General features: G+C 48.5%; 1 protein-coding gene across 4 annotated transcripts in view; it reads right to left on the minus strand.

Moving 5' to 3' along the window:
- SH2B1 (SH2B adaptor protein 1) overlaps positions 1–25,078 on the minus strand; it is a 43,126-nt gene that overhangs the window by 15,568 nt on the left and 2,480 nt on the right. The window lies entirely within an intron of this gene.

Raw genomic sequence — 25,078 nt, forward strand, 5'->3', positions numbered from 1 at the left:
ATCCTCCAGCCACTATTGCCGGCACAGAGCACTTTCCTAAAGGACACTAATTCTTTTATTTTAAAACTGCAAGAAATACGGAATGTGGCCCCAGGCACCTTAATGTGCTGTCTTGACGTTTGCAGCCTCTACACATCTATCCCCCACCAGGATGGGATGAGAGCTATGCGGAATTTTCTTGAGAAACATTTGTCTACGACTGCATTCAATCATGAGTTGTTTTTGACCTTATTAGAGCTCACTCTGTACAGGAATTACTTTCTGTTTGATAGTGAGTTCTATCTACAGCTACGGGGGTGCGCGATGGGATCATCGGTCGCACCCTCGTATGCTAATGTATTCATGTTCTCAGAAGAGCATAGAATGTTCTTCCTGGATCGGGGGGTGGCTGATAACATCTTAATGTATACAAGATACATTGATGATGTGTTCCTGCTGTGGGGCGGAGGCAGGGATGCTTTCGTGGAGTTGATGTCAGAAATCAATGCTTTGTCCTCTCCCATCAAATTTACCTATATGTGTGATGAGAAGGAAGTGACGTTCCTAGATGTTAAAATCATGGTACATGATGGTGTGATTTCCACGGAAATCTTCTCAAAACCCACAGACCGGAACACATTATTAATGGCATCCAGTCATCACCCAGAACCCCTTAAGAGGGGACTTCCCCTGTCGCAAATGATGCGGGTGGCACGCATCACGAGTGACCGAGACAAAGTCCCTGGGTTGTTAGATAATATGATTCATAAATTTCTTGTTAGGGGATATGACTGGTCTATATTACAGAAACAAAAAAATAGAGTACTGCAAATGTCTAGGAGTGATCTGTTACACCCGCCTCGGAGGGAAAGTAAAAATATCCTTCCATGGCCGTGTGATTTTTCTACCTCCAGCCCTATTGTCCGCAGGGCTTCACAAGCCCTTTGGCCAATTGTAGCATCAGATCCAGATTTGACATCTTTTAGAGGGTTGCAACCCATCACAGCCTTTAGGAGAGGTGCTAACCTGCGTGACCTTATTGTTAAAACGGACATCTCAGGGATGAAGGAGTTGGATAATGTCATCATCCACAAAAAACCTCCTGGGTGTTACCGTTGTCCTAAATGCGCTACGTGTAGACATATGATTGCCTTTAAGGATTTCAAACACCCGAACCGTAATGTGACATATACCATCAGACAGGTGATCACATGCAGCACTTCCTATGTTGTCTATGCAATAGTCTGTCCGTGTGGCCTGTTCTACATTGGGCAGACCACACGGAAATTTAGTGAAAGGATGGCGGCTCACCGTTCCGCTATTAAATTGATTCTGGAGGGCAAACCGGTGGATCAACCGGTAGCCCGACATTTTCAATTAGCTAATCACACTATCAATTCATTAAAATACTTTGGGATAGAGCATGTTCCGCCGACATTGAGGGGTGGAGACAGGGCTAAAATTTTGTTGGAGAAAGAAACTCGGTGGATTTTGAGACTTGACACATTCTGGCCCCGGGGCCTTAATGAAAAGGTCAACTGGAATGTTTTCGTTTAGAGCTGTGGGTGTGATACACCCATATTCTAATAATGGTTACTGCACTTTGAATATATGTAACTGGTCCTGGAGTTGTTCACAGTTGAGGATTAAGCCATTTAGAAAATTAAAATTAAAACTAAATTATAAACCAAAAATTCTCTTCAGCACTACTAGTAGTAGTGGTGCTTACTATGGGGGTACTGTTTTTCGGGAACAATGATTTTTTAGAAACAATGTTTCTTCTGTATAGGGTGTTTCTTCTGTATAGAGTAGTCACATGCTGCTTCGCTCTATGTGAGGTTTGATACTGTTGTCTTTCTCTTTTTATATTGTATATTTTATGTTGTATGTTGTATGTTTTTGAATTGCACTATAACTATTTTCACTTGTATGTTTAGGGAGCAGACTCTGACTACGTGTCAACCCGGCACCTGGTGATGGGGCGAGTAGCCTGTGAGCTTACGTTTACAGCGGCCGGGCCGGGCTGACTGGCGTGTGCGGGGTAGTCATGACAACGACTGCCTTGCGTCCGCCGGGTGGTCATGGCAACGGTGACGTAGGAGGCGGAAGTGACGCGGCGGCTCAGAACCCGGAAGCAGGACTGGCGTGGAGGAGACACGGTAGCAGACACGCTCCAGGGTATTTAGAGGGGTAAGTTTGTCCATGTTCGTTTGTGTACATTTGTATTTGGCCTGAGGAAGGGGCTGTTGCCCAGAAACAACTGTAGCCACTTTAATACAACTCTTTTGCAAATATTTGACTCCAGTGCCGTTCGTCTTTGGGAGCTGTATATATATATATATATATATATATATATATATATATATATATATATAATTTATGGTCTAATAAAATATATAACCAATCACTTGCTTGCCAGTATCTATGAAAAAATAAATAGGATTTTAATTTCCTACCGGTAAATCCTTTTCTCGTAGTCCGTAGGGGATACTGGCAATCCATTTAGTACCATGGGGTATAGACGGGTACAATAGGAGCCGTGGGCACTATAGAAGAAGTTTGATGGTGTGTGCTGGCTCCTCCCTCTATGCCCCTCCTACCAGACTCAGTCTAGGAAACTGTGCCCGAGGAGACGGACCTACTTTGAGAGAAGGATACAGAAAAGGAAAGTGGTGAGATTTCGAACCAGCACAACCATAACAAGAGGAAAGCTATGCTAACCAAAACTTGTAAACAGGAACAGCAAAAGCTGAACCAAACAACATTACTTAACCAAGTAACAGTGCAGGAAGAACGAAGCACCGGGCGGGCGCCCAGTATCCCCTACGGACTACGAGAAAAGGATTTAACGGTAGGTAATTAAAATCCTATTTTCTCTTGTCCGTCCTACGGGATACTGGGAATCCATTTAGTACCATGGGGAAGTACCAAAGCGGGTGTGAGAGTGCTGAAGTTCCTGCAGAACTGATTGACCAAACTGAAGGTCCTCAGGAGGCCAAAGTATCGAACAACGTATCGAACTTGTAAAACTTAGCCAACGTGTTCGAACCTGACCAAGTAGCTGCTCGGCAGAGCTGTAAAGCAGATACACCCCGGGCAGCCGCACAAGATGAACCCAACGACCTAGTAGAGTGGGCCTGTACAGATTTTGGAACCAACACGCCTGCAGTGGAACAAGCATGCTGGATAGTGAGCCTGATCCAGCGTGCAACTGACTGCTTTGAAGCAAGACATCAAATTTTATTGGGATCATAAAGAACGAACAGCGAGTCTGATTTCCTGTGACGAGCTGTTCTCTTTACATACAGCTTCAAAGCCCTTACAACAGCCAAAGACTTTGAAGTAGCAGAGGTATCCGTAACAACCGGAGTCACAATAGGTTGGTTAACGTGAAACGCAGACACCACCTTAGGAAGAAATTGCTGACGAGTCCTGAGTTCAGCTCTGTCCTCATGGAAAACCAGGTAGGGGCCCTTGTAAGACAACGCACCTAACTCAGACACGTCTTGCTGAAGCCAATGCCAACAGTGTGACGGTCTTCCACGTAAGGTACTTTACGTCCACCTCCTGTAATGGTTCAAACCAGTCCGATTGAGGAACTGCAGCACCAAGTTGAGATCCCAAGGTGCCGTGGGAGGCACAAAGGGAGGCTGGATGTGCAGAACACCTTTTAAGAACGTCTGGATCTCAGGGAGAGAAGCCAATTGTTTCTGAAAGAAAATAGACCTGGCCGAAATCTGGACTTTTATGGAGCCTAGACGTAGGCCCACATCCACACCCAACTGCAGAAAAAGCAGGAAACATTCCAGATGAAATTCCACCGCAGAATATTTTCTGCTCTCACACCAAGAGACATATTACCTCCAGATAAGGTGGTAATGTTTAGATGTTACCCCCTTTTCTGGCTTGGATCATAGTCGGGATGACCTTATCAGGAATCCCTCTCCTGGCTAGAATAGGCCGTTCAACTTCCATGCCGTTAAACGTAGCCACGGTAAGTCTTGATAGACAAATGGGCCCTGTTGCAGAAGATCCTCGCGAAGAGGTAGAGGCCATGGATCTTCGAGGAGCATCTCGAGAAGATCCGCATACCAGGCCCTGCAATGAGGATTGCTTGAACCTTTTCCCTTTTTAGAATTCTTGGGATCAGAGGAAGTGGAGGAAACACGTACACCAGCTGGTAGACCCGAGGAGTTGTCAGAGCATCTACCTCCACTGCTTGTTGGTCTCCCAACCTGGAATACCGCTTGAGCTTCTTGTTAAGTCGAGAGGCCATCATGTCGATTTGTGGATATCCCCACCGACATGTCAACCACTGGAACACCTCTGGGTGAAGGCGCCATTCCTCTGGGTGCAGTTCGTGTCTGCTGAGGAAGTCTGCTTCCCAGTTGTCTACTCCCAAAATGAAGACCACGAAAACGCCACTGCTTGTTTTTTTCGCCCCCGGGGTAGAATTCTCGACACCTCTGACATTACGGCTCTGCTTTTCGTTCCGCCCTGTCAGTTTATGTACGTCACTGCCGTCACATTGTCCGACTGGACCTAAATGGCCTGATTCTGAAGAAAAGATGATGCCTGCAGAATGACGTTGTAGACAGCCCTGAGTTCCAGGATGTTTATTGGAAGCATGATTTCCTGACTTGACCACCTGAAACTGCACCCCCTGGGTGACTGTGCCCCAACCTCTGAGGCTTGCGTCTGTGGTTAGCAGAATCCAAGTCTGAATCCCGAACCTCCGGCCCTCGATGAGGTGAGAAGTCTGTAGCCACCACAGGAGGGAGATCTTGGCTTTTGGGGACAGACGAATCCTCTGGTGCATGTGAAGATGCGATCCGGACCATTTGTCTAACAGATTAAGCTGGAAGGGCCTCGCATGAAACCTTCCGAACTGAATTGCTTCGTAAGAAGCCACCATTTTCCCCAGAAGGCGTAAGCAGGGATGCACTGAGATTTGGGTCGGCTTCAAGACAGCCCGAATCATCGACTGGATTACGATCGCCTTTTCCAAGGGAAGGAATACTTTCTTTGACTCCGTGTCCAGTATCATTCCCAGGAACTGTAGCCTCTGCGTTGGTTCTAGGTGAGATTTTGGAAGGTTCAGAATCCACCCATGATCCAGAAGAAGTCTGGTTGAGAGGGCAATGTTCTCCAACAGCAGTTCCCTGGATGGTGCCTTTATCAGAAGATCGTCCAGACACGGAATTATGTTCATTCCTTGTTTGCGGAGTAATAAAATAATCTCTGCCATCACTTTGGTGAACACCTTCGGTGCCATGGAGAGACCAAATGGCAGGGCCTGGAACTGGTAGTGACAGTCCTGCAGTGCAAACCGTAGATAAGCCTGATGAGGCGGCCAGATCGGAATATGAAGGTACACATCCTTGATATCCAGAGACACTAGGAATTCCCCCTCCTCAAGACCTGAGGAAATCTGAGACTCCATCTTGAATTTGAACACTTGCAAGTACGGGTTCAATGACTTGAGGTTCAGAATCGGGTTCAATGACTTGAGGTTCAGAATTGGTCTTACCGAGCTGGAATAGTAACCCTTGTTTTGTAGATAAGGTGGAACTGGAACAATGACATGGGTCTGTAACAGTTTTTGAATGGCGTCCTGTAAGGTTAATCTTGCCTCTTGCGAAACTGGTAAGCCTGATTTGAAGAATCTGCGAGGTGGGAGCTCCAGGAACGCCAGTCTGTAGCCATGGGATATAAGGTCTATGACCCAGGGATCCTGGCACAATCTTGTCCAGATGTGACTGAAGAATCTTAGCCAGGCTCCCACTTGACAGTCTTCCAGGCATTGCGATCCACCGTCATATGGAAGGTTTTTTAGGAAGCAGAGCCTGAACTCTGTTGCTGTGAACCGGCAGTAGCTAGCTTCCGTGGTTTACCTCTAGCACCTCTGGCGGCGGCAGAGGAACCTCTGGCCTTGACCCTAAACTTGGCCATCCGAAAAGGACTGTAGATTGGGACCTGAATAGGCCTTCCTAGCTGGGGGAGCTGCAGAAGGTAGGTATGTGGACTTACCCGCAGTAGCTTTGGAAATCCATTTGTCTAGCTCATCTCCGAATAAGGCCTCGCCTGTGAAAGGTAGGCCTTCCAAGCCTTTCCTGGAGTCCGCATCCGCAGTCCACTGGCGTAGCCATAAACCCCTGCGTGCAGACACTGCCATAGCTGTAGTGCATGCAGTAAGCAAGCCTCTCTCTTTTATGGCTTCCACCATAAAGTTCACAGAGCCCTGTATATGCTGCAGGAGCAAAATATTCTCCCCTTGAGGCAAGGTATCTAACCCCTCAAATAGGTTACCCGACCATTTAGCAATGGCTCGCGTAATCCACCCACATACTATAGTGGGTCTCTGGGCCACCCCTGCAGCTGTATACAAAGATTTGAGTATAGTCTCAATTTTGCGATAAGTCGCGTGTTTTAGGGAGGCTGCACCCGGGACAATACAATCTTTCGTGAGAACCTGGAGACCGATGCATCCACTATCGATGGATTTTCCCATTTTTTTCTATCTTCAGGAGGAAAGGGAAAAGATGATATCAACCTTTTAGGGATTTGAAATTTCCTTTTAGGATTAAACCACGGTTCTACAAACAGGGTATTTAGTTTCTTTGACACAGGAAAAGTGGCTGAGGATTTCTTTTTTATATTAAAATAAGATTACTCACTCTCCTCTGTCACCTTATCAGGGATATACAGAACCCATCTGAAAGCTTCTATGAGAGCCTCTATTCCCTGTGACAGAGTAGCCTCCCCCAACTCTGAGTCCACCTCCCCCTCCTCCATGTCAGACCCCTCATCATCAGAGTCAGACTGCAGGATATGGGCCAAAGTACGTTTTTGCGGACAAACGGCAGGGGACTGAGACCCTGATTTGAGTACTGAGTCTCTTTTCATAAACTCAGTCATAGATTGTCTTAAGTATTGCGTCTCTTTCTCATTTCAAGATAACTTAGTAGAAATGGAGAAAATCATTCTCCTAATGGAATCCAGCCATGCTGGTTCTGCCCCACTAGCATGAGAAGGGGCACTACACTGAGTACACAGTAGTGACCCCCCTGGAGAAAAGGAACACTGTGCCTTACATGAAACACACTCTTTGCCTGACATACTGTGACAGTGACAGCACACACACAGGAAAAGGTTAAATGCACAATTTACCCACAAAGAGCCCTTCCAGGGAGCCACAGAGAGAGTATGGAACCAGCACACGGCGCCTTTACCGCTAATGCCAAGCTTAGCCAGGTCGCAGACTAAGTACCTAGATTAGGGATTTAGGCCCTAATTCCGAGTTGATCACTCGCTAGCTACTTTTAGCAGCCGTGGAAACGTATAGTCGCCGCCCACGGGGGAGTCTATTTTCGCTTTGCAAGTGTGTGATCACATGTGCAGCCGAGTGGGTACAAAAACCATTTTGTGCAAAACAAGACCAGCCCAGTAGTTACTTATTCTGTGCGATGATTGCAGCGACGAAGGTCCCGGAATTGACGTCAGACACCCGCCCTGCAAACGCCTGGCCACGCCTGAGTTTTTCCTACCACTCACAGAAAACGGTCAGTTGACACCCATAAACACCTTCTCCTTGCGATCGGCTGTGCGAATGGATTCGTCGCTAGAAGCATTGCACAAACGATGCTGTTTGTACCCGTACGACGTGCGTGCGCATTGTGCGAAAATCGGCAGCGAGCGATCAACTCGGAATGACCCCCTTAGTACACTAGTAATCACTCCCCCCTGCTATGACTCCCTGGTACCGCTGAGGTAATCTGGAGTCTTTCCGGAGGAGCTGCACGTCCCTGTCAGTCAGCGTCTGTGTCAGCTGCAGGAGGGAAAATGGCGCCTGTGAGCTGCTGGATCCACTCAATGGAGTGCGGTCTTCCCCCTCTTCTTTATATTGGCTATATGTATCTATGTGCATAAAATGGAGACAGACTCCTTTTATGGCTTTGTTGCCAGTCTGGAAACTGTGTCCACTTATTAAGCGTCCGTCTGTAAACAGTCGGGAGGCGCAGTCCGCCCCGGTTAGAAGCAGTGCGTCTCCGTACCCTCATGCCACCATAATGGCAGGCGACCTGCTAACCGGGACGCCGGCTTAGTACTCACCACTCTTTATTCTTCTGGCTCAGTTCCGGGCTCATTTTCTAAATGGAGTCTGGTAGGAGGGGCATAGAGGGAGGAGCCAACACCCCTAATCAAACTTCTATAGTGCCCATGGCTCCTAGTGGACCCGTCTATACCCCATGGTACTAAATGGATTCCCAGTATCCCCTAGGACGTAAGAGAAAAAAAAATATAAATTTATTTACATATGTGTAAAAAATAAGAATTTACTTACCGATAATTCTATTTCTCATAGTCCGTAGTGGATGCTGGGAACTCCGTAAGGACCATGGGGAATAGCGGCTCCGCAGGAGACTGGGCACAAAAAGTAAAAGCTTTAGACTAGCTGGTGTGCACTGGCTCCTCCCCCTATGACCCTCCTCCAAGCCTCAGTTAAGATACTGTGCCCGGACGAGCGTACATAATAAGGAAGGATCTTGAATCCCGGGTAAGACTCATACCAGCCACACCAATCACACCGTACAACTCGTGATCTGAACCCAGTTAACAGTATGATAACCGTATGGAGCCTCTGAAAAGAAGGCTTCCAACAATAAACAACCCGATTTGTTTTTAACAATAACTATATACAAGTATTGCAGACAATCCGCACTTGGGATGGGCGCCCAGCATCCACTACGGACTATGAGAAATAGAATTATCGGTAAGTAAATTCTTATTTTCTCTGACGTCCTAGTGGATGCTGGGAACTCCGTAAGGACCATGGGGATTATACCAAAGCTCCCAAACGGCCGGGAGAGTGCGGATGACTCTGCAGCACCGAATGAGAGAACTCCAGGTCCTCCTCAGCCAGGGTATCAAATTTGTAGAATTTAGCAAACGTGTTTGCCCCTGACCAAGTAGCTGCTCGGCAAAGTTGTAAAGCCGAGACCCCTCGGGCAGCCGCCCAAGATGAGCCCACTTTCCTTGTAGAATGGGCTTTTACAGATTTTGGCTGTGGCAGGCCTGCCACAGAATGTGCAAGTTGAATTGTACTACAAATCCAACGAGCAATCGTCTGCTTAGAAGCAGGAGCACCCAGCTTGTTGGGTGCATACAGTATAAACAGCGAGTCAGATTTTCTGACTCCAGCCGTCCTGGAAACATATATTTTCAGGGCCCTGACTACGTCCAGCAACTTGGAGTCCTCCAAGTCCCTAGTAGCCACAGGTACCACAATAGGTTGATTCATGTGAAACACTGAAACCACCTTAGGGAGAAATTGAGGACGAGTCCTCAATTCCGCCCTATCCGAATGAAATATCAGGTAAGGGCTTTTATAGGATAAAGCCGCCAATTCTGATACGCGCCTGGCTGAAGCCAGGGCCAACAGCATTACCACTTTCCATGTGAGATATTTCAAATCAACTGTGGCAAGTGGTTCAAACCAATGTGATTTTAGGAACCCTAAAACTACATTGAGATCCCAAGGTGCCACTGGAGGCACAAAAGGAGGCTGTATATGCAGTACCCCTTTGACAAACGTCTGAACTTCAGGCACTGAAGCCAGTTCTTTCTGGAAGAAGATCGACAGGGCCGAAATTTGAACCTTAATGGATCCTAATTTTAGGCCCATAGACAATCCTGCTTGCAGGAAATGTAGGAAACGACCCAGTTGAAATTCCTCCGTAGGGGCCTTCTTGGCCTCACACCACGCAACATATTTTCGCCAAATGCGATGATAATGTTTTGCAGTTACATCCTTCCTGGCCTTGATCAGGGTAGGGATGACTTCATCTGGAATGCCTTTTTCCTTCAGGATCCGGCGTTCAACCGCCATGCCGTCAAACGCAGCCGCGGTAAGTCTTGGAACAGACAAGGTCCCTGCTGGAGCAGGTCCTTCCTTAGAGGTAGAGGCCACGGGTCCTCCGTGAGCATCTCTTGCAGCTCCGGGTACCAAGTTCTTCTTGGTCAATCCGGAGCCACGAGTATCGTTCTTACTCCTCTCCTTCTTATGATTCTCAGTACTTTTGGTATGAGAGGAAGAGGAGGGAACACATATACCGACTGGAACACCCACGGAGTTACCAGAGCGTCCACCGCTATTGCCTGAGGGTCCCTTGACCTGGCGCAATATCTGTCCAGTTTCTTGTTGAGACGGGACTCCATCATGTCCACCTTTGGTTTTTCCCAACGGTTTACAATCACTTGGAAGACTTCTGGATGAAGTCCCCACTCCCCCGGGTGGAGGTCGTGTCTGCTGAGGAAGTCTGCTTCCCAGTTGTCCACTCCCGGAATGAACACTGCTGACAGTGCTATCACATGATTTTCCGCCCAGCGGAGAATCCTTGCAGCTTCTGCCATTGCCCTCCTGCTTCTTGTGCCGCCCTGTCTGTTTACGTGGGCGACAGCCGTGATGTTGTCCGACTGGATCAATACCGGTTGACCCTGAAGCAGAGGCCTTGCTTGACTTAGGGCATTGTAAATGGCCCTTAGCTCTAGGATATTTATGTGAAGAGACGTTTCCATGCTTGACCACAAGCCCTGGAAATTTCTTCCCTGTGTGACTGCTCCCCAGCCTCTCAGGCTGGCATCCGTGGTTACCAGCATCCAATCCTGAATGCCGAATCTGCGGCCCTCTAGAAGATGAGCCTTCTGTAACCACCACAGGAGAGATACCCTTGTCCTTGGAGATAGGGTTATCAGCTGATGCATCTGAAGATGCGATCCGGACCATTTGTCCAGCAGATCCCACTGAAAAGTTCTTGCATGGAATCTTCCGAATGGAATCGCTTCGTAAGAAGCCACCATTTTTCCCAGGACTCTCGTGCACTGATGCACTGACACTTGTCCTGGTTTTAGGAGGTTCCTGACTAGCTCGGATAACTCCCTGGCCTTCTCCTCCGGGAGAAACACCTTTTTCTGGACTGTGTCCAGAATCATCCCTAGGAACAGTAGACGTGTTGTTGGAATCAGCTGTGATTTTGGGATATTTAGAATCCACCCGTGCTGACGTAGCACTACCTGAGATAGTGCTACTCCGACCTCTAACTGTTCCCTGGACCTTGCCCTTATCAGGAGATCGTCCAAGTAAGGGATAATTAATACGCCTTTTCTTCGAAGAAGAATCATCATTTCGGCCATTACCTTGGTAAAGACCCGTGGTGCCGTGGACAATCCAAACGGCAGCGTCTGAAACTGATAATGACAGTTTTGTATCACAAACCTGAGGTACCCTTGGTGAGAAGGGTAGATTGGGACATGGAGATAAGCATCCTTGATGTCTAGAGATACCATATAGTCCCCTTCTTCCAGGTTCGCTATCACTGCTCTGAGTGACTCCATCTTGAATTTGAACCTTTTTATGTAAGTGTTCAAAGATTTTAGATTTAAAATTGGTCTCACCGAGCCGTCCGGCTTCGGTACCACAAACAGCGTGGAATAATACCCCTTTCCCTGTTGTAGGAGGGGTACCTTGATTATCACCTGCTGGGAATACAGCTTGTGAATAGCTTCCAATACTGCCTCCCTGTCGGAGGGAGACGTTGGTAGAGCAGACTTCAGGAACCAGCGAGGGGGAGACGTCTCGAATTCCAATTTGTACCCCTGTGATACTACCTGCAGGATCCAGGGGTCCACTTGCGAGTGAGCCCACTGCGCGCTGAAATTCTTGAGACGGCCCCCCACCGTGCCCGAGTCTGCTTGCAGAGCCCCAGCGTCATGCTGAGGACTTGGCAGAAGCGGGGGAGGGCTTCTGCTCCTGGGAAGAGGCTGCATGGTGCAGTCTTTTTCCCCTTCCTCTGCCCCGGGGCAGGAACGAGCGGCCTTTTTCCCTCTTGCCCTTATAGGGACGAAAGGACTGGGTTTGAAAAGACGGTGTCTTTTTCTGCTGAGGTGACCTGGGGTAAAAAGGTGGATTTTCCAGCCGTTGCTGTGGCCACCAGGTCCGATAGACCGACCCCAAATAACTCCTCCCCTTTATACGGCAATACTTCCATATGTCGTTTGGAATCCGCATCACCTGACCACTGTCGCGTCCATAACGTTCTTCTGGCAGAAATGGACATCGCACTTACTCTAGATGCCAGGGTGCAAATATCCCTCTGTGCATCTCGCATATATAGTAATGCATCCTTTAAATGCTCTATAGTTAATAATATACTGTCCCTATCCAGGGTATCAATATTTTCAGTCAGGGAATCCGACCAAGCCACTCCAGCGCTGCACATCCAGGCTGAGGCGATCGCTGGTCGCAGTATAACACCGGTATGTGTGTATATACCTTTTAAGATATTTTCCAGCCTTCTATCAGCTGGTTCCTTGAGAGCGGCCGTATCAGGAGACGGTAACGCCACTTGTTTTGATAAGCGTGTGAGCGCCTTATCTACCCTAGGGGGTGTTTCCCAACGTGCCCTAACCTCTGGCGGGAAAGGGTATAGTGCCAATAATTTATTAGAAATCAGCAGTTTTTTATCGGGGGAAACCCACGCTTTATCACACACCTCATTTAATTCATCTGACTCAGGAAAAACCACTGGTAGTTTTTTCACACCCCACATAATACCCTTTTTTGTGGTACTTGTAGTGTCAGTAATGTTCAATGCCTCCTTCATTGCCGTGATCATGTAACGTGTGGCCCTACTGGACATTACGTTTGTCTCGTCACCGTCGACACTGGATTCAGTATCCGTGTCAGGGTCTGTGTCGACCATCTGAGGTAACGGGCGTTTTAGCGCCCCTGACGGTGTCTGAGACGCCTGAACAGGCACTAATTGATTTGTCGGCTGTCTCATGTCGTCAACAGTTTTTTGCAAAGTGCTGACATTGTCACGTAATTCTTTAATTACTACCATCCAGTCAGGTGTCGACTCCCTAGGGGGTGACATCACTAACACAGGCAATTGCTCTGCTTCCACATCATTTTCCTCCTCATACATGTCGACACAATCGTACCGACACCCAGCACACACACAGGAAATGCTCTGATAGAGGACAGGACCCCACTAGCCCTTTGGGGAGACAGAGGGAGAGTTTGCCAGCACACACCAGAGCGCTATATATATACAGGGATAACCTTATATAAGTGTTACTCCCTGTTATAGCTGCTGTATTTATATATTAGCTGCCAATAGTGCCCCCCTCTCTGTTTTACCCTGTTTCTGTAGTGCAGGACTGCAGGGGAGAGTCAGGGAGCCGTCCTTCCAGCGGAGCTGTGAAAGAAAATGGCGCTTGTGTGCGGAGGAGAAAGGCTCCGCCCCCTTCACGGCGGCCTTTTCTCCCGCTTTTTTCAGGAAACTGGCAGGGGATAAATGCATCCATATAGCCCAGGAGCTATATGTGATGCATTTTTTTTTTTTTTTTAGCCATATAAGGTTTTTATATCGTTTTTATTGCGTCTCAGGGCGCTCCCCCCCAGCGCCCTGCACCCTCAGTGACCGGAGTGTGAAGTGTGCTGAGAGCAATGGCGCACAGCTGCAGTGCTGTGCGCTACCTTGTTGAAGACAGGACGTCTTCTGCCGCCGCTTTCTCCGGACCTCTTCGCTCTTCTGGCTCTGTAAGGGGGCCGGCGGCGCGGCTCCGGGACCCATCCAGGCTGAACCTGTGATCGTCCCTCTGGAGCTAATGTCCAGTAGCCAAGAAGCCCAATCCACTCTGCAGTCAGGTGAGTTCGCTTCTTCTCCCCCTAGTCCCACGATGCAGTGAGCCTGTTGCCAGCAGGACTCACTGAAAATAAAAAACCTATTTAAACTTTTACTTCTAAGCAGCTCAGGAGAGCCACCTAGCTTGCACCCTTCTCGTTCGGGCACAAAAATCTAACTGAGGCTTGGAGGAGGGTCATAGGGGGAGGAGCCAGTGCACACCAGCTAGTGTAAAGCTTTTACTTTTTGTGCCCAGTCTCCTGCGGAGCCGCTATTCCCCATGGTCCTTACGGAGTTCCCAGCATCCACTAGGACGTCAGAGAAATACGATTTTAATTACCTACCGTTAAATCCTTTTCTCGTAGTCTGTAGGGGATACTGGGGTCCACATTAGTACCATGGGGTATAGACGGGTCCACTAGGAGCCATTGCCACTTTAAGAGTTTGAGAGTGTGGGCTGGCTCCTCCCTCTATGCCCCTCCTACCAGACTCAGTCTAGAAACTGTGCCCGAGGAGACGGACAACTTCGAGAGAAGGATTTTACACAGATAGTGGCGAGATTCACACCAGCTCACACACACAAGGCAAACCAAGCTAACTAGCTTGAAATATCAGCAACGGCTGAACAAGATTACTTACCAAGTAACAAAACAGTAATTAATCAGGAACTAAGTAGTACTGAACTAAGTAACCACTGCAGGATCACGAAGCGCTGGGCGGGCGCCCAGCATCCTTTACGGACTACGAGAAAAGGATTTACCGGTAGGCAATTAAAATCCTATTTTCTCTCACGACCTAGATTATGCTGAGGTCCACATTAGTACCATGGGAATGTACTAAAGCTCCCAGAACGGGAGGGAGAGCACGGAGGCTCCTGCAGAACTGACTGACCAAACTTTAGTTCTTCAGCTGCCAATGTATAGAACTTGTAGACCTTTGCAAACGTATTCGACCCAGACCAAGTAGCCGCTTGGCAAAGCTGTAAAGCCGAGATACCCCGGGCAGCCGCCCAGGAAGAACCCACCTTACGAGTAGAGTGGGCCTTAACAGACTTAGGACATGGCAATCCTGCCGTAGAATACGCATGCTGGATAGTGAACCTGATCCAGCGAGATATCGTCTGCTTAGAAGCAGGACACACAATTTTCTTGGGATCGTACAGGACGAACAGAGAGACCGATTTTCTGTGACAAGCAGTCCTTTCACATAGATTTTCAGAGCCCTTACAACATCCAAGGACTTTGATGAAATTGAGGAGTCAGTAGCCACTGGCACCACAATAGGTTGGTTGATATAAAATGGCGATAAAACCTTTGGAAGGAACTGAAAATGACTGTGCGAATCAAAGAAAAGCTTGATGCGGCGGCCAAATCGGAATGTGGAGGTACGCATCCTTGATATCCAGGGATACCAGGAATTCCCTCTCTTCCAGATCTGATATCACCGCCCTCAGAGACTCCATTTTGAACTTGAACTCGCTCAGAAAGGGGTTTAGCTATTTTAAGTTCAGAATGGGCCTGACCGAACTATCCGGTTTCGGAACCATCTTTGTTTTGCAAATAGGGTGGAACTGGTACACTGACCTGTGACTCCATCAACTTCTGGATGGCTTCCTGTAGAATAGCCCTGTCCGCCAGCAAAGCTGGCAAGCCTGATTTGAAGAATCGGTGAGGAGGGAGATCTTGAAACTCCAGCCTGTACCCCTGGGACACAATACCTTGCACCTAGGGATCCAGGCCGGACGACACCCACACGTGACTAAAATGCCTGAGTCTCGCCCCCACCTCCAGTCCGCACGGTCCACCTTCATGCTGAGGACTTTGGCGTACCTGACAGGATTCTGTTGCTTGGAACCCGCAGCAGCAGGTTTCTTGGATTTTGGCCGAACTCCTCTAAAGAAGGTGTTGGACGGCTTGGCCTTTCCTGTTTTAGCAGCCCGAAAGGACTGTGATGCAGCTGAAGAAAAAGGTTTCTTCGTAGCAGGTGCAGCTGAGGGAAAAAAAAGGTGACTTACCCGCTGTAGCCATGGAAATCCACGCATCCAACGCAGAACAGGGTATCGAGTGCAGTACTAACTGCGCTCCGGGGGTCAGTGGTACATAGTGCGCCCTGAGCCAGCGCCTACACCGGTCACCAAGCCTGTCAGGGTCCCAGGATCGCTTCCAGCACTTTTCCTCAGGCTCTCTCTTACGGAATGGGATCATCCTGAGAGGACATATCCTCTGCAGCATATGACACAGAGTCCCTGGACGTAGCTTAATGGAGACCACAGACACTCCACACACACACAGGGAAGGGCAGACAGAGTCGTCGTCCCCCCCCCCACTAAGAATGGCAAGAGAAACACAGAGAATGGAGCCAATCCACACATAGCGCTAATAGATAGGGAGACCCCTAACCAGCGCTGACTGTGCACCTTAATAGGTAGCACAGCCCAAATATACAGCACCCCCCTTCTACAACCCCCTGGTACCGTAAGAGATAGCTGGAGTTGATTTGGAGGGACAGCTCTCCCTGACAGCGCATCTGCAGGCAGGAAAATGGCGCTGAACACTGCTGGCTCCGCGCTGAGAAGCTCCGCCCCCTTCCCATGGCGCTGCTTCCCGCTGTTCTGAAAACTATACTGGCCTGAGGAAAAGTGCTGGAAGCGATCCTGGGACCCTGACAGGCTTGGTGACCAGTGTAGGGTGTACGCGCTGGCTCAGGGCGCCCCTCACAGCGCCGCACTATGTACCGCTGACCCCCGGAGCGCAGATAGTACTGCGCTCCAAACCGTGTTGCCGCCATCTTCACATTGGCTCCCCGCTTGCCAGGGGGGCCAGTGACTAACTCGCCACTGATCTTCTGGCTCTGTAAGGGGGTGGCAGCATGCTGCTGGGGTGAGCGGTCCCCTGTGACGGGGAACGTTCGATCCCCTCAGAAGCTCAGTGTCCTGTCAGCGGAGATAGTGGCTCAGACCCCGCAGGGTGAACACTACTCCCCCCCTTAGTCCCACGAAGCAGTGAGGCTGTTGCCAGCAGCCTCCCTGTCCCTAAACTCTATTTAAAATAATAAAACTAAAAGAACTCCTATGGAGCTCCCCTAGCTGTGACCGGCTCCTCCGGGCACATTTTCTAAACCGAGTCTGGTAGGAGGGGCATAGAGGGAGGCGCCAGCACAGCACACACTCTCAAACTCTTAAAGTGCCAATGGCTCATAGTGGACCTGTCTATACCCCATGGTACTAATGTGGACCCCAGCATCCTCTGGGACAGCGGTGGCCAACCAGTGGCTCTTGAGCCGTATGTGGCTCTTTCTTTATTCAAATGTGGCTCCCCAACACTCAAAATCACATGACCACAATAGATACGGAAACTGCTACACTCCAGTCAGACACACAGCAGCAATACAAGCAATGAGAATTGAGGGAGTCATATACTAGAGGTGAGACACCCACTGGCAAACAAAGGACACAGAAGGGGCTGCTGCAATGTCACGAGTTGTAGGGGCTGTCGTGACACATGAGGGTGGGCTGGAGTGACACAAGGGGGAGCTGGCTGGAGTGACACAGGAGGGTGCTGGGAGTAGTGACACATGGGAGAGCTGGCTGGAGTAACAAAACGTATTTTATACCAGGGGCGTGGTCTATTAGGCACAAGGACCCATTTTTGCACGTGTATCTTTGGCTTGATGTTAGCTCTTTGACATATCTAACTCGATTTTTTGTCTCTTTGTGTCTGACTGGTTGGCCACCCCTGCTCTAGGACGTAAGAGAAACATATGGAAACAGGCGAGTGACAGGGGGCACCGGATAAGAATAGGCGATTGGCAGGGGGCACTGGCTGCAATAAGTTATTATTAATAGGTATTCACCCAAGGGTTCTAATGGAGCATCACTCTGAACTTGCAAAACCGCTATTTTTGATCTTTAAGGTTTCAGTAATATCAGGTATGGTTCCCAAAGACTGGCGTATAGCGGAAGTAGTGCCTATATTCAAAAATAAGAATTTACTTACCGATAATTCTATTTCTCGGAGTCCGTAGTGGATGCTGGGGTTCCTGAAAGGACCATGGGGAATAGCGGCTCCGCAGGAGACAGGGCACAAAAGTAAAGCTTTCCGATCAGGTGGTGTGCACTGGCTCCTCCCCCTATGACCCTCCTCCAAGCCAGTTAGGTACTGTGCCCGGACGAGCGTACACAATAAGGGAGGAATTTTGAATCCCGGGTAAGACTCATACCAGCCACACCAATCACACCGTACAACTTGTGATCTAAACCCAGTTAACAGTATGATAACAGCGGAGCCTCTGAAAAGATGGCTCACAACAATAATAACCCGATTTTTGTAACTATGTACAAGGATTGCAGATAATCCGCACTTGGGATGGGCGCCCAGCATCCACTACGGACTCCGAGAAATAGAATTATCGGTAAGTAAATTCTTATTTTCTCTATCGTCCTAGTGGATGCTGGGGTTCCTGAAAGGACCATGGGGATTATACCAAAGCTCCCAAACGGGCGGGAGAGTGCGGATGATTCTGCAGCACCGAATGAGAGAACTCCAGGTCCTCCTTAGCCAGGGTATCAAATTTGTAGAATTTAGCAAACGTGTTTGCCCCTGACCAAGTAGCTGCTCGGCAAGGTTGTAAAGCCGAGACCCCTCGGGCAGCCGCCCAAGATGAGCCCACCTTCCTTGTGGAATGGGCATTTACATATTTTGGCTGTGGCAGGCCTGCCACAGAATGTGCAAGCTGAATTGTATTACACATCCAACTAGCAATAGTCTGCTTAGAAGCAAGAGCACCCAGTTTGTTGGGTGCATACAGGATAACAGCAAGTCAGTTTTCCTGACTCCAGCCGTCCTGGAACATATTTTCAGGGTCCTGACAACATCTAGCAACTTGGAGTCCTCCAAGTCCCTAGTAGGTGCAAGGCACCACAATAAGCTGGTTCAGGTGAAACACTGACACCACCTTAGGGAGAGAACTGGGGACGAGTCCGCAGCTCTGCCCTGTCCGAATGGACAAACAGATATGGGCTTTTTTGAGAAAAAAACACCAATTTGACACTCGCCTGGTCCAGGCCAGGGCCAAGAGCATGGTCACTTTTCATGTGAGATGCTTCAAATCCACAGATTTGACTGGTTTTAAACCAATGTGATTTGAGGAATCCCAGAACGACGTTGAGATCCCACAGTGCCACTGGAGGCACAAAAGGGGGTTGTATATGCAATACTCCCTTGACAAACTTCTGGACTTCAGGAACTGAAGCCAATTCTTTCTGGAAGAAAATCGACAGGGCCGAAATTTGAACCTTAATGGACCCCAATTTGAGGCCCATAGACACTCCTGTTTGCAGGAAATGCAGGAAACGACCGAGTTGAAATTTCTTTGTGGGGCCTTCCTGGCCTCACACCACGCAACATATTTTCGCCACATGTGGTGATAATGTTGTGCGGTCACCTCCTTTCTGGCTTTGACCAGGGTAGGAATGACCTCTTCCGGAATGCCTTTTTCCATTAGGATCCGGCTTTCCACCGCCATGCCGACAAACGCAGCTGCGGTAAGTCTTGGAACAGACATGGTACTTGCTGAAGCAAGTCCCTTCTTAGCGGCAGAGGCCATAAGACCTCTGTAAGCATCTCTTGAAGTTCCGGGTACCAAGTCCTTCTTGGCCAATCCGGAGCCATGAGTATAGTTCTTACTCCTCTACGTCTTATAATTCTCAGCACCTTAGGTATGAGAAGCAGAGGAGGGAACACATACACCGACTGGTACACCCACGGTGTTACCAGAACGTCCACAGCTATTGCCTGAGGGTCTCTTGACCTGGCGCAATACCTGTCCCGTTTTTTGTTCAGACGGGACGCCATCATGTCCACCTTTGGTATTTCCCAACGGTTTACAATCATGTGGAAAAAACTTCCCGATGAAGTTTCCACTCTCCCGGGTGGAGGTCGTGCCTGCTGAGGAAGTCTGCTTCCCAGTTTCCATTCCCGGGATGAAACACTGCTGACAGTGCTATCACATGATTTTCCGCCCAGCGAAAAGTCCTTGCAGTTTTTGCCATTTCCCTCCTGCTTCTTGTGTCGCCCTGTCTGTTTACGTGGGCGACTGCCATGATGTTTTTCCCACTGGATCAATACCGGCTGACCTTGAAGCAGAGGTCTTGCTAAGCTTAGAGCATTATAAATTTACCCTTAGCTCCAGTATATTTATGTGGAGAAAAGTCTCCAGACTTGATCACACTCCCTGGAAATTTTTTCCTTGTGTGACTGCTCCCCAGCCTCTCGGGCTGGGCTCCGTGGTCACCAGCATCCAATCCTGAATGCCGAATCTGCGGCCCTCTAGAAGATGAGCACTCTATAACCACCACAGGAGAGACACCCTTGTCCTTGGATATAGGGTTATCCGCTGATGCATCTGAAGATGCGATCCGGACCATTTGTCCAGCAGATCCCACTGAAAAGTTCTTGCGTGAAATCTGCCGAATGGAATTGCTTCGTAGGAAGCCACCATTTTTACCAGGACCCTTGTGCAATGATGCACTGTTTTTAGGAGGTTCCTGACTAGCTCGGATAACTCCCTGGCTTTCTCTTCCGGGAGAAACACCTTTTTCTGGACTGTGTCCAGAATCATCCCTAGGCACAGCAGACGTGTCGTCGGGATCAGCTGCGATTTTGGAATATTTAGAATCCACCCGTGCTGTTGTAGCAGTATCCGAGATAGTGCTACTCCGACCTCCAACTGTTCCCTGGACTATGCCCTTATCAGGAGATCGTCCAAGTAAGGGATAATTAAGACGCCTTTTCTTCGAAGAAGAATCATCATTTCGGCCATTACCTTGGTAAAGACCCGGGGTGCCGTGGACAATCCAAACGGCAGCGTCTGAAACTGATAGTGACAGTTCTGCACCACGAACCTGAGGTACCCTTAGTGAGAAGGGCAAATTTGGGACATAGAGGCAAGCATCCCTGATGTCCCGGGACACTATATAGTCCCCTTCTTCCTGGTTCGTTATCACTGCTCTGAGTGACTCCATCTTGATTTGAACCTTTGTAAGTGTTCAAAAAAATTTTTAGAATAAGTCTCACCTAGCCTTCTGGCTTCAGTACCACAATATAGTGTGGAATAATACCCCTTTTCTTGTAGTAGGAGGGGTAATTTAATTATCACCTGCTGGGAATACAGCTTGTGAATTTTTTCCCATACTGCCTCCTTGTCGGAGGGAGACCTTGGTAAAACAGACTTCAGGAGCCTGCGAAGGGGAAACGTCTCGACATTCCAATCTGTACCCCTGGGATACTACTTGTAGGATCCAGGGGTCCTGTACGGTCTCAGCGCCATGCTGAGAACTTGTCAGAAGCGGTGGAACGCTTCTGTTCCTGGGAATGGGCTGCCTGCTGCAGTCTTCTTCCCTTTCCTCTATCCCTGGGCAGATATGATCTTATAGGGACGAAAGGACTGAGGTTGAAAAGACGGTGTCTTTTTCTGCAGAGATGTGACTTAGGGTAAAAACGGCGGATTTTCCAGCAGTTGCCGTGGCCACCAGGTCCGATGGACCGACCCCAAGTAACTCCTCTTCCTTTATACGGCAATACACCTTTGTGCCGTTTGGAATCTGCATCACCTGACCACTGTCGTGTCCATAACATCTTCTGGCAGATATGGACATCGCATTTACTCTTGATGCCAGAGTGCAAATATCCCTCTGTGCATCTCGCATATATAGAAATGCATCCTTTAAATGCTCTATAGTCAATAAAATACTGTCCCTGTCAAGGGTATCAATATTTTTAGTCAGGGAATCCGACCAAGCCACCCCAGCTCTGCACATCCAGGCTGAGGCGATCGCTGGTCGCAGTATAACACCAGTATGTGTGTATATACTTTTTATGATATTTTCCAGCCTCCTGTCAGCTGGTCCTTGAGGACGGCCCTATCTATAGACGGTACCGCCACTTGTTTTGATAAGCGTGTGAGCGCCTTATCCACCCTAAGGGGTGTTTCCCAACGCGCCCTAACTTCTGGCGGGAAAGGGTATACCGCCCATAATTTTCTATCGGGGGGAACCCACGCATCATCACACACTTTATTTAATTTATCTGATTCAGGAAAAACTACGGTAGTTTTTTCACATCCCACATAATACCCTCTTTTGTGGTACTTGTAGTATCAGAAATATGTAACACCTCCTTCATTGCCTTTAACGTGTGGCCCTAATAAGGAATACGTTTGTTTATTCACCGTCGACACTGGATTCAGTGTCCCTGTCTGTGTCTGTGTCGACCGACTAAAGTAAACGGGCGTTTTAAAACCCCTGACGGTGTTTTTGAGACGTCTGGACCGGTACTAATTGTTTGTCGGCCGTCTCATGTCGTCAACCGACCTTGCAGCGTGTTGACATTATCACGTAATTCCCTAAATAAGCCATCCATTCCGGTGTCGACTCCCTAGAGAGTGACATCACCATTACAGGCAATTGCTCCGCCTCCTCACCAACATCGTCCTCATACATGTCGACACACACGTACCGACACACAGCACACACACAGGGAATGCTCTGATAGAGGACAGGACCCACTAGCCCTTTGGAGAGAAAGAGGGAGAGTTTACCAGCACACACCAAAAACGCTATAATTATATAGGGACAACCTTATATAAGTGTTTTCCCTTATAGCATCTTTTTTATATATTTCTAACGCCCAATTAGTGCCCCCCCCTCTCTGTTTTAACCCTGTTTCTGTAGTGCAGTGCAGGGGAGAGCCTGGGAGCCTTCCCTCCAGCCTTTCTGTGAGGGAAAATGGCGCTGTGTGCTGAGGAGATAGGCCCCGCCCCTTTTTCGGCGGCCTCGTCTCCCGCTCTTAACAGATTCTGGCAGGGGTTAAATATCTCCATATAGCCTCCGGAGGCTATATGTGAGGTATTTTTAGCCAAAATAGGTATTCATTTGCCTCCCAGGGCGCCCCCCTCCCAGCGCCCTGCACCCTCAGTGACTGCCGTGTGAAGTGTGCTGAGAGGAAAATGGCGCACAGCTGCAGTGCTGTGCGCTACCTTTAGAAGACTGAGGAGTCTTCTGCCGCCGATTCTGGACCTCTTCTTACTTCAGCATCTGCAAGGGGGCCGGCGGCAAGGCTCCGGTGACCATCCAGGCTGTACCTGTGATCGTCCCTCTGGAGCTGATGTCCAGTAGCCAAGAAGCCAATCCATCCTGCACGCAGGTGAGTTCACTTCTTCTCCCCTAAGTCCCTCGTTGCAGTGATCCTGTTGCCAGCAGGACTCACTGTAAAATAAAAAACCTAAGCTAAACTTTTCTAAGCAGCTCTTTAGGAGAGCCACCTAGATTGCACCCTTCTCGGCCGGGCACAAAAATCTAACTGGCTTGGAGGAGGGTCATAGGGGGAGGAGCCAGTGCACACCACCTGACCGGAAAGCTTTACTTTTGTGCCCCGTCTCCTGCGGAGCCGCTATTCCCCATGGTCCTTTCAGGAACCCCAGCATCCACTAGGACGATAGAGAAAAGGGAAGTAAAGCTGAACCAGGTAATTAAAGACCAGTTAGTCTTACATCTATAGTGGGGAAAGTATTGGAAGGTATTCTAAGAGATAGTATTCAGAAGTTCCTTGAAGTCAATAAGGTCATTAAAAGGAATCAACATGGGTTTATGAAGGACAGATCCTGTTAAACCAACTTACTTGGCTTTTATGAAACAGTAAGCGCAAACCTAGATCAGGGTAAAGAGGTGGATGTAATCTTTTTAGATTTTGCCAAAGCATTCGACATTGTACCACACATGAGACTTATCTACAAGCTACAAGAAACAGGGCTAGGAAGCACAATATGCACTTGGGTCAAAAATTGGTTAGATAATAGGGAGCAGCGCGTTGTGGTTAATGGATCTTTTTCAAATTGGACTGAAGTGCTAAGTGGTGTGCCGCAAGGCTCAGTATTAGGACCGCTATTGTTCAATATTTTCATTAACGACCTAACAGAAGGTCTAGAGAGCATGGTGTCAATTTTTGCAGATGATACCAAATTGTGTAAAGTTATAAATGCGGAGGGGGATGCCGAGTCGCTTCAGAACGACTTAGTTAAATTAGAAGCTTGGGCAGCGAAATGGAGAATGCGCTTCAATACAGACAAGTGAGGTTCCATGATGGCTCCCTAAAATGAATTTTCCCTAACAAATAGACACTATTGGGATTTTTTTTTTTTTTTCCAGAAAATATTAAAATTTATGTCAGGATTTATAACACTTAATTTTTTGCTATTCTGTATATTTTTTGTTGTGTTTATGCATCACTACCTGCAACAAAGTTAAAGTTATACTCCTTTTACACCAAGCTTTTGACCTGGGTTATTGATGGGTAGAATAACCCAGGTCCAGTGACCAGGGAATCCCACCCCGGTAGCTACCAGGGTTGGACCCAGATAACGGTGCAGGGTAAACAGCTCGACCTTAAAAACTTAAAAACTTAAAAACTGCTGATTGGCTGTGAATGCAGAGGTCCGCCTTAAGGGAGGGTCTTTGAGTGACATGCATGGCAAACCGGGGTTCAATGTAAATGGTGCGGACGGGTCCAATGTGCAGTGTAAACAGGGTCTGACCCTGGTACCGTGGGGTAAATGTATTACGCTCCATTATGGGAAACTTCACTCCCCCCGTCACTGCCCCCTGCCGCCAGGTTGCCCGTATCCGCCGTCGGGCAGCTCGGCGGCGGATCACGCTGTGTGTAGGGCCCATAGGACAGCAGCGATGCTTGCTCAGTGACAGCGGGGCTGCTATATAAAAGATAGCAGGCTGATATGATGGAGCAATGTATGTTAACCGTTCCAACACCTGCAGCCGCTTCGTTCCAACACCTGCAGCTGCTTCGTTCCAACACCTGCAGCTGCTTCGTTCCAACACCTGCAGCTGCTTTGGTAGACGAGATGTTTATACATCTTGTCGATGTCCCTTCCTGCTTCGTCTCGGTAATGAGGCAAAGCAGGAAGGGTTATAGCGGCATAAATACATTTACCCCTTGCGTCCGTAAACCTGGGTCGAACCTGGGTTTTTGGTGTAAAAGCGGTTTAAGTGGCGTATGTTTATCATCATTCAATTTATGTTACCACCCCACAAGCAGCAATATTTAAAAAAATAGGTGTTTTTTTTTCTCCCTGTAAGTACTACGTTGAGCACTTTTTAAGCATCCGATAATGATTTTAAAGAAAAATTACTATTTCCTCTTCGGAAGTTCTCTGGTACGGAAAACAAGTGTAGCTGCCAGTCTCCCACAGATACAGACCCACAGTGTGATATCTGAAGGTACAGAGGGAGAGTGAGGAAGTCACCGAACAGAGGGCCGTTCCAATGACTCTCCGCTGACTACATCATGTGGTATGTGTCTGTGGTTACCATGGTAGCCACAAGACAATTACAATTCACTAAC

This window comes from Pseudophryne corroboree, chromosome 7, assembly GCF_028390025.1.
Source record: "Pseudophryne corroboree isolate aPseCor3 chromosome 7, aPseCor3.hap2, whole genome shotgun sequence".
Taxonomy (NCBI): Eukaryota; Metazoa; Chordata; class Amphibia; order Anura; family Myobatrachidae; genus Pseudophryne; species Pseudophryne corroboree.